This window comes from Martes martes (assembly GCF_963455335.1).
Source record: "Martes martes genome assembly, chromosome: 7".
NCBI classification, from domain to species: Eukaryota; Metazoa; Chordata; class Mammalia; order Carnivora; family Mustelidae; genus Martes; species Martes martes.
The window spans coordinates 56,527,185-56,541,663 of NC_137894.1; the positions used below are offsets into that span (position 1 = coordinate 56,527,185).

At 41.9% G+C, this 14,479-nt stretch overlaps 1 protein-coding gene across 2 annotated transcripts in view; it reads right to left on the bottom strand.

The window, feature by feature from the left end:
• Nucleotides 1-14,479, bottom strand: part of MEIS2 (Meis homeobox 2) — a 206,897-nt gene that overhangs the window by 128,407 nt on the left and 64,011 nt on the right. The gene's annotated exons all lie outside the window — the stretch shown is intronic.

Consider the following 14,479-nt stretch of genomic DNA (forward strand, 5'->3'; position numbering starts at 1 on the left):
CCCCTGACACACACACCCACACCCACATCCCCCCCCCCCCCAAACACACAGACTCTCTCTCTCTCTCTCTCTCTCTCTCCAAAGAAAGGCTATGTCAGGACACAGTAAGACAATTTCTCCCTCTGCAACCCAAGGAGAAAGTGCTCACCAGACACTGATGCTACCAGCACCTTGATCTTGGACTTTCTAGCCTCCAGTACTAGAAGAAAAGAAATTTCTGCTGTTTAAGCACCTACCCCCAAGTCTGTGGTATTTGTCATGGCCTGAACTAAGACTCTACACTGAAGATACCCATTTTTCTTCCTCTAGATACCTCCTCTGGTATCTAGAAAGAGAGGCCAGATTTTTCTCTCTTGCCTTCTCTCTCATTTCCTGCTCCCAGCCCCTGATCTAAAGCCTACCCCCCACCAATTTTCTCGTGAAGTGCATGGCATTTGCAGTCATTCCTCTCCATCACTGTTGCCAAAAGAATGTTGACCTCTAAGCCACCTCCACTTTCCCGAATGGCTTCTGTACAAGCTAGAAGGTTCCTCTCCCCCCCATTGCTTGCCTCTAAGTTTGAAGGTTTCAACATATAAGACAAAGACCTTTCAAACATCTTGCCTCTCTTAATTCCCAATGTCATCCATCTCTACTTCAACAGCCTGGATTTCATTACATAGAGATACTGTACTTCCAAGACCACAGACCTTAAAATGCTCCTTCCCTGCTTCTCCGTTCTCCCTCTTAATCTTTATCTGGACTTGGAACTTCTCGGCGGGCATCCTGTGTTCCCAACGTTATTAGCCTCCCTGCCCAGCATAGTTCTTTATTAGGATAAATGCACTGTTGTGTACTATAAATATAGCACACGTTTAATAGAAAATTTAGGACATACAAACAAGTATAAAAAAGAAACTTTAAAATGTCACCCACAGGGCACTTGGGTAGCTCAGTCGGTTAAGCATCTGCCTTTGGCTCAGGTCATGATCCCAGAGTCCTGGGATCAAGCCCCTCATCAGGCTCCCTGCTCAGTGGAGAGTCTACTTCTCCCTCTGCCCCCCATCCTTCTCTCGTGCTCTCTCTCTCTCAAAAAATAAAATCTTTAAATAAATATATTATTTTTAAAAAGTCACCCACATCTCACTACCCAAAGATAATCACTGTTAACATTTCATTTGTTCTTCTATGCACATATCCAATTCTATTTTCTTTCATGACAGTGTAGCCATATCATAAGCACTGCCTTATCCACCTGGGTGGCTCAGTCAGTTATGCATCTGCCTTTAACTCAGGTCATGATCTCAGGGTCCTAGGATCGAGCCCCACATCAGGCTCCCTGCTCAGTGGTACCTGCTCAGCAGATAGTTTCTCCCTCTCCCTCTGCCCTCCCACCCCCACCTGTGTGCACTCTCTCAAATAAGTAAAATCTTCAAAAAAATAAAATAAATACTCTCTTATCTGTTTTATTTTACCTGATAATACACTGATTTTTCCATACCTCAAAATATTTTTGAAACTGTAATTTTTAATGATTACATAGCAGTCCGTCATATTCCATTATGGTCTTCCATAGATGGAAATATAGGTGGTTTTCAATGTTTTATTGCCATAAACGATATCTTCATATATCATTTTGCATACTTTTATGTATGTTTCTTATTACACCTTTATGATAAACTCCTAGAAACTGAATTACTGGATCAAAGGATAAGAACATGATTAGTAATACAATTTAAAGTTGAAATTCCAGAAAGGCTGAGCCAATTTTTATTGTCATTATTAAGGCAGATATTTCCTTCCACTCTGGACAGAGCTGGATACTAATTGTTTTTAGTTTTTCTTAGTTTGATAGAAAAAACAGTACTTTGTTGCTTTCTTAAAAATTGATTTGGTTATTAATTGCCTTGAACATTTTCAAATTCCTATTATCCATTTGTGTTTCTTCATTTTGTGTTTTCTTCTTTTCTTCCATGCCTTCATTGCGTTTTTCCTTATCGATGTGTACACATTATTAAAGACACTAATCCTTTGTTTGTTATAGGATGTTGCCCATATTTTTGCCATTTTATTTTTATTTTTGTTTTTTAAAAGATTTTATTTATTTATTTGACAGAGAGAGAGAACACAAGTAGGCAGAGTGGCAGGCAGAGAGAGAGGGGGAAGCAGGCTCCCTGCTAAGCAGAGAGCCCGATGCAGGGCTTGATCCCAGGACCCTGAGATCATGACCTGAGCCGAATGCAGAGGCTTTAACCCACTGAGCCACCCAGGTGCCCCTATTTTTGCCATTTTAATGTCTGCCTTTATGTTATGGTGTTTTTTCAAAAGCTTTTAATTTTTATTTTTGTTTAAACCTATTACCATTTTTCTTTTTAATATTTATTTATTTACTTTAGGAGGAGGAGGGAAAGAGAATCTCAAGCAGACTCTGTGCTGAGCGTGGAGTCCAAAGCGGGGCTCGATCTCACAACCCCAAGACCATGACCGGATCCAAGACCATGACCGGATCCAAAACCAAGAGTCGGACACTCAGCCGACCGCACCACCCAGGTGCCCGCATTTTTCTTTATAATACCTTTGTTTGTATGCTCTGAAAGGATTTTACTAAATAAATAAGGAAGAAGAAATAGTTATATTCCCTTCAAAGAACTCTTAAATGCGGAACTTACTTCAGTGGAGAGAGTACTGGTTGTTTTTTCAAAAATAGCTAAACCATTAACCAAAAAAACAAAAAAACTATTGACTTACTTTTTTCTTTCTCAATTGATTTAAAGTGATGCCTTTAAAATTAATAACTTTCTCCATATATTTGGATTGAGTCCTCCTTACCAGTCCCTCTGGTATCCAGAAGAGAAGCCAGATTTTTCTATCTTGCCTTCTTATATTTTTCAAATGATCATTCTGCCTATTATGTTAGCCAGTGTTGTATTATGCAGCTTTATAATCTATTTTACTAATACTCAGGGCAAGGTCTCTCTAATTTTTCTTTTCCAAAAATATCTTTTATTTTTCTTTTCCAAACATATCTTGACTTTTCTTAATCGTTTCATTATTCAGATGAACTACAGAATCATTTTTCATCATGATCCAAAAAAGGAGTATCTCATCAGAATTCTGACTTAGTCAGCCATTCAAGAATTCTAACTAAAACTCTCCCTCTCACCTCGGCATAGGTTTCCCCTGTCGTCTGCTTTCCCCCTCCTGCCCCTGGGTGCCTGAGCTCTGCCTCCCCTTCTGGGCAAGGATGAAATGATGCAAAGAGGGTCCATGCAAAGAGGGTCCATTCCAGCCTGGACCTCTTGATCCCACCCTGCACCACTATGCCTTCCTAATTCGTTCCCGATCACACTCTCCGTATTTCCCACTCATCCAGTTAGAGTAGTTCTTTTCCGAATTTCCTCAGCTTTCTTCCTATTCTCCTACCCACCTTTCTACCTGTGCTTTGACCTCCACCTTCACTGGCTTCCTCCTTTGGAACCCTGCATTATGCACTGTCATCCTCTCCACCCCTCCACACCTACAGCCTGGCTCGCTTCCCACCGCTAGCGCAACACCTGATTCACCTGCTCCACCCCACTGCTAAACTCTGCCGTCCCACGCACTGTCCTCTGTTCTTCCTTTGTTCCCTTCCAGCTTTGCGTGTTCACTCCTCAGCTTGTAGAATTCAAAGGTAGACCAGGACTCCCAAATGCCAAATCCAAAGGCTTATTTTTAGTCATCATTGTCCTTGATCTTTCGGCAGAATCTACTTCCTCTGCATTGAAACTCCTTCTCTTTTTCACATGATCTGATTATGTTCCTACTAAACTGATTTCTTTATCTTTGCTCATTACGTTCTCTCTTCTTCCCTTTAAAAGTAGTTTTCAAAGAGATTGCCTCCACTAACCCCTTCTTTCTGTGCTCTCTTCCTTACCTTTACCCAATGCCATGATTGCAAGCATTGCTTCTGCAAAGATCAGCCTCAACTTTCAAACCACAGTATCACCATTTCTAACTTACACAGAGGTTCCTCACCTGGATATCTGGGTTGTGGGGTCTAAAGCTAGGGCTTCAATATACATTTCCAAGCTTTTCTCACAATTTTCCCATACATATTCTATGCTTATTCAAATACGATTCTGTGTTATGAGCTGTAGCATTCACAAATCTCTGGATGTAGAATCAAAAGTAGCCTGATTTAGCATCCAGATCGAAACTATATTCAGGAAAAAACGAAAATAAAATAACCTCACTAGTGTCTTGCTGACCAGAGATAATTCTATGTCTCTCCTAGGATTTAGAGATGCAAAGCTGCTCATCCTCATCAGCCTGGCCAGCATGAAAAGTGGCAGACTGGTGAACCGGTTAATTGTCAGGATAGAAGAGTTTATGGACAAAGAACGAAGATATCCAAATCCCCAAGGAGCTTGTTCCAAAGCTGTAATAGTACAAGCGGGAGTAAGTTCATGGTGAGGTTTCTTTGCTATCATTCAGCCAGTTCTTTCCCTTAAGTGTGAGTTTATGAAATTTCAAAAATTACTTTCACTCATGATGCCCTAATAAACCGTGCCACAGTATGAATGGTCCATAAGGTCTTTGCCCTTCCTTGTACATCTCATGCTAACTATAGGATTTGCTCCTCATTTCAAACAGACTTAGGTCAAAAGAAACAAGTACAGTCCCTCTGAAGAGCATTTCACCCATATCCAAGTTCCGGTTTCATGGCGCTAACACAGAGCAAATCAATTATTTCGGTGCATTACATGAAAACATTAATGAATATCATTTTATGCTTTCACAGTATTCTGCCCTTTTCAAAGGGTTATTCCTAATCTCAGCCAACTCAAAACAACTCAAAACCCGGCACTCAGAAAATTAAATGACTTGCCCAAGATAACTCAGAGAACCAAAGGTTGAGCTGAGAATAAGATCTTACTCTAACTTCACATTGATCCTAACTGGGCTGCCGCTGGTATGTGTATGGGTGTGTGTGTATGTGTGTTCCTGTCAACAGTAGGAATTTCTTTCTCCCTGCCCTGAAATGTTTGTTTGTTTTTGCAAAGCACAAAAAATTAACAGCTTGTGCTCACTATCAAAGGTAGGCAAAGCACCGATTCTCTGATTCATTCTAAATATTTCCACTCTCTATCCAATCAGGTGCAACCACAGATTCAAAAGAATTTAAGTACCTCCTATTTACTTAACTAATCACATACACCTTTTAAATAAGCAGGAGTGGGGGTCATATTTGGGATGGACACTGACAAGACAATCCAAGCTTGCAAGAACCAAAGAGAACCAAATCACCCTTTAAACTTGCTCAGCAAAAACACATGCATACATACTTACATACATACATACATACTTTCAAATTGTTTTTGAAAGGATGCCCAGGCTGATAACAGAGGTCATATTAAAAACTGACGCCTTTCACTTGGTCATACTTGATTATCACTTAAGCAGTTCACCAGCAAACATAAAAGCTCCAGGATGAAGCAGAAAGAAGGGTCTTCATCAAAGTGCCATCATAGCTCTGAACTTACGGTTTGCTGGAAACTAATGCAAAAACTGAACCGAGCCTATAATTGACTAAATAATGATTTCATATAGCCTGTGCCCTCTTAACACTTCTTCTTCTTCTTTTTAAAAAACTCATTGTGAGGCAAGGTTTAAAACAAGTGTAACCACTCATGAACTGCCTGCAGGTGTCTTGGAACACTGAAATGGAACCTGTAACTTTTCACCATGGGGAAAAAAATCAGGCTGCTTTTATAGAGTTCCAACATGTCACCAAACCTACAGGGAATAATCCAGCATTCATCTCTTCTATTGATTAAAGTGCTTTTCTTTTTAAAAGACTGGTGTAACACCACCCCAGTATACTTGGGTTGTTTATTGTCGGCTTACGACAGGGTCACACCATGTGTCCAGGCTAAGAAATAAGCCATTTTACAACTGGAGTATGACCCGAGTCATGGGATTATCCTTACCTAAATTATTAGGTATGCAGTGTCGGCTATTTCCAAGTCAAAATTAATTCTGGAATACTTCAGAATGTAGGGGAATGATCATAAGTAAATCAATCAATCTATCTATCTATATTATGATGTGAAAACTGAGGTATTAAAATTAAATTAAGAGCAGCAAGATTTGGTGGATGAAGGGTGGGTCTTCATTATCCGGCCGTTTTAGGCAAGTTGGTTATCAGTAAACTGAGAAGCAGGGTGGTTGGAGGAGGGCTGACTAGTGGCTCATGTTAATTTTCTATAATGCTCAGAGTAACTAGAGAATAATATTCTCTTCATTTCTTGTCATCTCAGAATCCCACAATAATAATCTCTTGAGCTGTAATTTTTCTTTTTGTGGACAATCAAGTCAGAGTCAACAAATACTCGTGTTATCTATTATAACTGAGAAGTAAAACTATAGTTTAGGAAAAACTATCTGCCATTATATTGTGACTTGACAACTTATTCACTATTAGATAAAAACAACTTAAATCAGTTCTGGCAGATTTGGGACTTGGCAGTTCAAAATACGAATAGCAAATGTAAAAGCATGAAAATGGCATTACTATTATGTTTTAAGAGGATAATACACCTTTAAAGGGTGCCCGTGATTACTTTGCATACTGTAAACAAGGCTGCCAATCAATTTAGAAAGTGGTACCTAGCACCTCCCCGTTAATGTGCTAAAGGCAAATTCCCTTCAACCAACCTCATGCCCCCTCCCCAAGTCACTACTTCTTAACAGGAGCAGCGGGGCAGGATATCACCTTTACACTTCATAATCTGTTCCAAACTGCAAAAACAGACTACAGCACGGAGAAGGCAGGGCATTTTCAGGCGTCATCTGAAATCGGGGCAGCAACGGTATCCAACATCAAAATGAGTTCTGCATGTGAAGATGACTTTAATGACTCTGTCCTGCTGCAGCAAAGCTGAGGGACAGCCAGTGGTCTCACGACCCAGGCAACCTGGTCTTTACGTTCCAATAACACAGCCTCTCCATAGAATACGCTCGCAAACCGTGGTTGTGTGGAATGAAGAAATGGAACAGTTCTCTAGGATCTGAATGAATATTCACGGGTTTTTCTAAACAGCATTTAATGGCACTCTATTCTTGGAGGTTTTAAATAGCTGAATATTCAGATATGCACATGCCTTCTATTTTCTTTTATTCAAGGGTCCTCCATTCTCCATCTCTTTGAATTCTGTAACGTATTTTTAAACAATTATACTCAGAGTGATATTTTATGAAATTGGGTGTTAAACTTTGAGCTAATAATTATTTTAGTGTCTTTTTGATGGTAATTTAATAAGCATTTCATTCTTCAATCTTCTCACCCAGTTGCTCATTTTAAAAATGTGTCTGTCAGCTAGTCGCTCATAATCTGGGACTTAATTTTCCTGATCTATCTCAGCTGAACTTCTTTTTAAATGGGATTCTTTGATATACTTTGGAAATCTCTCCACCAAACGTTTTTGTATCAAGGAGACCACACACCTCGGCACCCCCACAGAAGGCCATTGCCACCACTACTGTACCGGGCACTTGACCTCGAAGTCTTTCAGAGTGTGGACGAGGGCTGCAGAGTCCCAACACATGAGCCTTTACGTGTAGAATCCCTCACACTCTGATCCCAAACACCAGACTGAGACTTCAAGGGGAAGGTTATGACACAGCAACATGCAACTTTTTTCCTTTCCTCAAGGGAGACAAAGTAAATTTAGTCGCAATTTTATTTCTTCTAGAGGAGCTTCTAGGATTCAACACAACATTAAATTTTTGGCCTGTCTCTTTAATTTGAGAAATTGTAAAAACGACGACAGATGGCACACAGAACTGACTTATGTCCTCTATTCTTTACTGAAGAAGGGAGTGCATAGAAACTTTGATCGAGACAGAAGCTACAGTATGCAGGTCGCTATTAAAATTATCTGGTAGCTCTTTGGACAGCTAGGATCAGAACATTCAGGCTTTCTTTTTTAGACATGCTTTAAAACCAACCAACACTGGTGTAGGTCAACACTGAAGATCACAGCCCCGATGTTCAGAACCCTCCCTGTCCCAATAAGGCTGTGATGGATGTACCATTAGCTCTGAACCTCAGCAACCTCTGAAATTACCAATCTTCCCACCCCCATCTCCCGCCCCCACCCCTCAAAATCATTATGAAATAGGAAGAACACTCAAGCTTACAGTTAATTGGAAACATTGCGAGAGAAGAGGAATGCTTAGGACAGCATGTCCGTGGGAAAATAAATCACCCAGCATTGTTATTTAATGCATTGTGACATCATTTCCTGAAATTAAACAGAGATGACACCAATTCAGAGGATCTCCAGTATAAGGTTCCACTCAAATAATTCACAGATGTTTTCTCCTGGCAAGCAGAACAACAATGCAAGGGCTACAGCTAGGGCAGCCTCAGTGCACTGTGTGTTTGTGGGAAGTCCTCTCTGCTGGTGCTTTTCAGCTGTGTGTTCTGCATATGCATTTCCACGGAAGGATTTCTCTGCCCAACAGCCCTACTTGTATTCAGGGCTCATCTAGATCTCTGAGTGTGAGAGAGGCCATCTCTCACAGTCTAAGTAAGTCCAACATTTTGTATTTGGTATTCATTTGGCCTATAGCAATTGGTATTAAGTAGATCAATCTCAGAATCATAAAGGCACTAATTTTCAAGTAGAAATAATGAACGTCCATGGAATGCTGATTCAGTTAACCATTAAGGCCCTTAGAAAGAGATCTCATGACAGGAATGATCAGAGCCTCCACGGATACCCTTGTGGACTGAATGAGTGGAAATCCTGGGGTAGAGATCTCATGAGGGACTACTACAGGTTGGGAGCCAGCAACTTGAACACGCAACCAGAAAGCCAAGATACTCAACATTTGTGTAGCAAATCCCAGTCACACACCGACTACCTCATCTGATGTAGCAACCAACCAGCTAAGGAGGGCACATATTTACTATTTTAATTTCTCAATAAGGAACTAGGTTCAGAGGTTGACTAGCTTACCCAGGATTACAGAGCTCCAACCCAGTCTTCTATGCTGTCTGTCAGGGAGCCTAGACTTTAACACTCTGAAGAAGCTGGAAACTCTAGATTCTGTTCACATACTGGACCTCTTACAGCAAGAGGGAGCATTCTCTATCAATAGTAGGCCCCAGCTGAGGCATTATGAGCCATTCCATAACCAGTTCCTCCTTCACTTCCCACCGTGTCCCAGAAGGCTCACCAGCGTACTCTGGCTTCCCATTAGCACCAGGACCCTCGGATGCTGTCATTCAGCATAACTGAGCTAGAAGGCACTATTTAGATGACGTTCTCTCCTGCTGAGGGCATCTGGGACCTGTCTGGCAAAACCTGATCTCCCCATCTCACACAGACCGTGCAAGCAAGTGGTTTCTTCAGCTGCCCAGTTCCACTCCTGCTGGCAATTCAGCTAGACTACAATAAGAATGGAATTATGTCCTTACTATAAGAGCCACGCATTGAACTGAATGCTCTATATTCTCTATGTTAGCTCAGGCAATCCCTGCAACAACCCTCCTAAGCTGGTTCTAGAATTATCCCCATTCTACAGATATGGAAGATGAGGTTAAAAAGGGTAGCTGCTCAAGATCAAAAATCTGGGTGGCAGATTACAGGCACTGTATTTTGTTTTGCTTTGCTCCTGATAATGAATGACTAATAGTCATGACCCTGGTATAATTGTACGCTGGAAAGCCCCATGAAAGGACACTTAGTGCTTCCCTTCAAGTAGGACTCATCTAACCTCCCCCAGTCAGAAAGCCAGGTCCTGAGCTCTTAACGTCAACGCTGGATCATCTCATTTAAGAAAAGAAGCCATCTAGGTCTACATAAGATGAAGAGAACTAGTTAAAAAGCAAGATAGTCTGAGTCCGTGTCTCTCTGTCTTCCTCTGTCTGTCTCTCGTGTTTATGTGTGTGCCTCTGCATGGGTAGAGTAAAAACATGAGATGACTAAGTTCACTGTCCTATGGTCTCAGTGAACTCACTGGAGAAGAGATATCTCTACAGTAACACAGAGCTGTATTTACTCACAACTTGGGTACATGGTCTCTGCAGGATGATAAACTTTAAAAATCACGTTTCTTACCAGAGACCCTTGCAAAATCCCATAAAACAATCTCCAATAGCCAAGGAGCCAAACAACTGAATGTGTGAATGTCAGGCTTCATCGCTCTCCCCCAGCACCAGAGGTCTAGAGCGGGACAAAGCATTTTGCCAGCAACAAAGGACACAGTTTTTAGAACCTGTGGTTTCAAGAATGCTGCAGGATATAACATCACTTTAAAGTAAATTTACTTCTGATTCTGCATGCATATCTTTGAAGGAAGTCCCACATTCCCTACGTGCAAGCTTTAGGCCTGTGTTTTCAAATAAGAAAACCTTTAGTTAGAGACTGGTATGAGCAAGGGGGGTCTTTGTTTATGTCACTTCCTGTTTTCATTCCATGACCAAATATATTCTTTGCAGCACAACTAGAAAGCTCTCGAAGGTGGCAAGTGGAGGTGCCTGAGAGCCTAATTGAACACACTAAGGGCTTCTTGGCGTGGAGGAGTGTTTCACGGTTATGAATAAACTGTTAGCCCCAGTATTATTTCTTGCTGTTTCTTTCTTTAACTATCTTTGAACTCAAATAAAAACAGTTGTAATGGCAGGCTTACTTTTATGATATCATAATCTCCATGTGTTAGTGAAAGGAATATACTTCCCTAGGATTTCCCTAAGTTCTTTTGCCATTGGGTACGTTCCAGCAAAAGCACATACATTTCCAACAGATTCTTTCTTCAATCTTCACTAGATTTATTAGTCTGAGAGCTAGGCAGGGCCATCAACCAGTAGAAGGGGGGGGGGTGGTGGTAATTGTATATAGAACATTTCCAGGAGATGAATTTCTAAATATATACACAATTTAGAGACAGATGGATGGATGGATAGATAGATAGATACGGGTTTATTTTTTAAGTTATTATGAGGCTTTTAAAGGGGACTTTTAAAAGACACTTTGGAAATTGGTAGTTAGAAACCAGAAATGAATTATCTAGCCTCAGATTAAATTTAAATTCAAAGTGTTTAACTCTGAATATGGAAATTCCCAAATTCGTCCAATAGTTTGTTTTGTTTAAATGCCACTTTGGGTTTAGTTTCAATATCTCCTTCAATATAATCAATCAGCAGCAAGCGTATTACCTTTTCCCCTAAAACTGGTGGTGTGCAGGAATTTGAGATGGTTTTAACTGTTACAGTTGTAGTGGAACTTGTTCTTCCAAGAAAACTGAAGGTTAATGATTTTTGTCATATTGAGACTAAGACTTAACAATTGCTACAGTTGGCCTTTGTTGAGGTGGGCTTCTTTTTTCTCTAGGCCTTTTGAGGTATTCAGAATAGGTGACAATAGCTTGCAGTTGAGAACATATGTAGAGAGACCCCTGTGGCTTATTGGAAAAAGTTGCTCCATGCTGGTTGGGTGTTTGGAAAAAAAAAATACAACCAGAGTTCTTTTATGTTCTGCTAGTTAATGAATGCATGAATGTCAAAATGGGCCAATGGCCCATTCAGGGGGCAAAGCCTTAGCAGCCCCCTTCTTTAAGAACACATCCTGAGATGCAAAATACATTTGCTTAACAAATTAAAATAATGAGATAATTCAATTAGCTTCTTTTTTGAAAAAAGAAAGAAAAAAGGGTACATCGGGGATTATTGTAATACAAGAACAGGTCATACTGCACAAAAGGGAACAAACCAGTTTGAAATAATGTTAAAGAGACTAAGAATGGAGGAATGCACATTGAATCATGCGCTTGTGAGGAAATTTACATGAAATAATAATTTAGACTACGTCTATTTTCAGTGAGCTAGAGCCAACATTTCACTTTGAAAGTTGAAATTAATTAAGTGACAGAAAAATATAGTGGGCATCTCTATTTCCAAGGACTTCCTCATGCCTGTTAGTGCACGTAAGAAAAGTCTAAATTAACATGTCGCTAGTGAGGGGTCTCTATTCTTGGTTTCTGAGCTCGGAATTATAGCTGAGTAAACCTTTCGGCTCATTAAAGACTGGAAAGTAAAAGTTTTACAGGACCATCCTCATCAAAGTGACTGAACCTCTTCTCTGTAGTTGGGGTGAAATCTAGATGAAGAGGGGAAATTTTTTCAAAGAGAAAACTGAGGAGGATTTCCTTATGATACAAGGGAGGTGCAGAAAGGGCAAGGGAGGGGAGCAGAGGGAAAGACTGGGAGACAAAGCCAGTGGGAGAAAGTAATGAAAGGGGCATGTTGTGAAAGAAGGTCATGGGGAGGGGAAAAAAAAAGCACTCGGCAGAGAGTGAAAAAGAAAGGGGGACAGGGAGGCAAGGATGACCAGAGGCTGGGACAGAACGGGGCTCTGGCTACGTGCTCCCGAGGCAAACCCAGCGCTATGGATGCGGGAAAGGACCCTGCGGTGTGGAGACCCTGCGTTGTGTCCCTCTCATTTGAAAAATGGGACAACAGAAGGTCCAGAGAACTTAATGGGCTTAACTGAGGGGCAGCTGGTACAGGGGCGTACTGACCTCAGAAGGTTTCCCGACTGGCTGGCGGAGGCTTTTTGATTCTTCTCTCCCTGCTCCAAGGGCAGGCATTAATGAAATTTTTCAGCTGGCCATAGAATTCTGCACCAAGTCTTGAGTTCCTTTAACCAGATGAAAGCATTCTCATGGTGGGGGGGGAAGGTCTGGGGGGATGGTGCTGTGGTGGGTTTGCAGTTCCCTGCTCGGCAAAGCCAGAAGGAGTGCCCAGCATCACTGGCCACCCACCATTTTTCACCAGTGGCCACAGTGCACGGTGGGGTCAGCCTAGGGCAGGGAGGTTGGGGGATAAGGTACTGAAAGGACAAGGCAGCATGTCTAGCAAGGGCTCCGGACCCTAACATTGGAGACTCAAGGCTCAGAATACGGCTGGTGAAGGAAAGGGTCAGCTTGAAGGGAAAGGTGCAAAGTCTTCTCTGCTCTGAGAGACTGGGGGAGTAGGAAGCTTAAAAAACAGATACAGAAAATGGCACTTGGCCTCTCCCTATGTCCCCCTCGATGCCCAGCATACTGGTGGCAGAGGTTGTGTGAGATTTATACACTACCCGTAAAGGGGATAAGGGTTTTAGCAAAGTGACTGTAATGGGTGGAAAAAGCACAGTGCGGGGCACGGGGAGGGTTGGGTCCTGGTGGCAGCTTGACCTTGAGTTAATCACTTCCCTTCCTGGGTCTCAGTTTCCTCATTTGTAAACAGAGCCCCTGATTCTCTCAGGTTGGGCTGTTCTGGGATGTTGACTTTGATTACTGAGGGACTGCAAATACATGGAGACGTTTGCTTGGAAAGCCACCGTTGAAGCCTCTCTCTTTGGCCGAGAAGGGCTGAGCGTGAATGAAGACAGAGCGAGGAAGCCAAACAGGTGAGCTGGCAGGGAGCGAGCTGGGTGCCTGCCATCCCTGCGCCCCTACCCTGCCTCTGCCTCTCTAACTTGCTACTCTAACCAAACGAACCTTCCGTTAAAAAAAAAAAAACGAGAAGCCCCTCCCCTCACACTCCCTCGACTTCCAAATTAAAAACATTTTACAGGTTAGTAAATCTCCAGCTGAGGTGATGTAGCAAAGAACAGCTGTGAAGTAATTTTGATAATGATGAGAATAATAGCCACATGGCAAGGTTCAAGGCTTTGCTGTTGCAGCTTCAGTGCTCCTGAATAGATAAAAGTGATTAAATACTCCTGATTATCCCTGACCAATATGTAATGGATTTACAGCCCTTTCAATTAGTCAGTATTTGCTTAGGACTCATTATTTTGTCTTTGGTTAAGTAATCAGCCCAGAGACCGCATGTTCTGTCTAATTCCTCTGAGCCGAGTCAGTGCAGGGCCCTGACCTTTGAAATGGCCATAGCTTCGAGGCAAGAATAACCACCACCAGGGCAGCCTCGTTGGTTCTCCCAGCTGATCCTGACACCACAGGCCAGATCGATACACCTTAGTTTGCTACTAATGTCCTTACATCAAAATGGCCGATTTAGGAATGTGAATTTATCACTCCGCCCTCCCCGCCACCACTCCACCCTTTGCCCTTTGTAGCTCAGCGGCAAGAGCAGAGCGGCGGCCACCACCATAAATAAAACTGGAACCTTGTCCTGGACCCATGACACTGTAACTAATGTCATTCAGCGTGGCAACACACAAGTTGGATAATCAAAGAAGACCTTCAGCTTTCAGTGGGCTACTCTATTTTTAAGCATGAGCCTAAAGAGAATGGCCTGAAAACAATATCATAGCAAGCAACCACCTCTGACACCTTCACCGTTTTCCCAGAATTTCCAAACGAACAGGGAAATAGGAGTGTCTGGTTCCTCTGTGAGAACACGCTGTGATTTTTTTGTTTTTTTCTGTCACCAGAGCCTTAGAGTCAACCACAGACACATAAAAGGGAATACAAGCAGGAGGGTAAAGATACATTGTTACTTTAA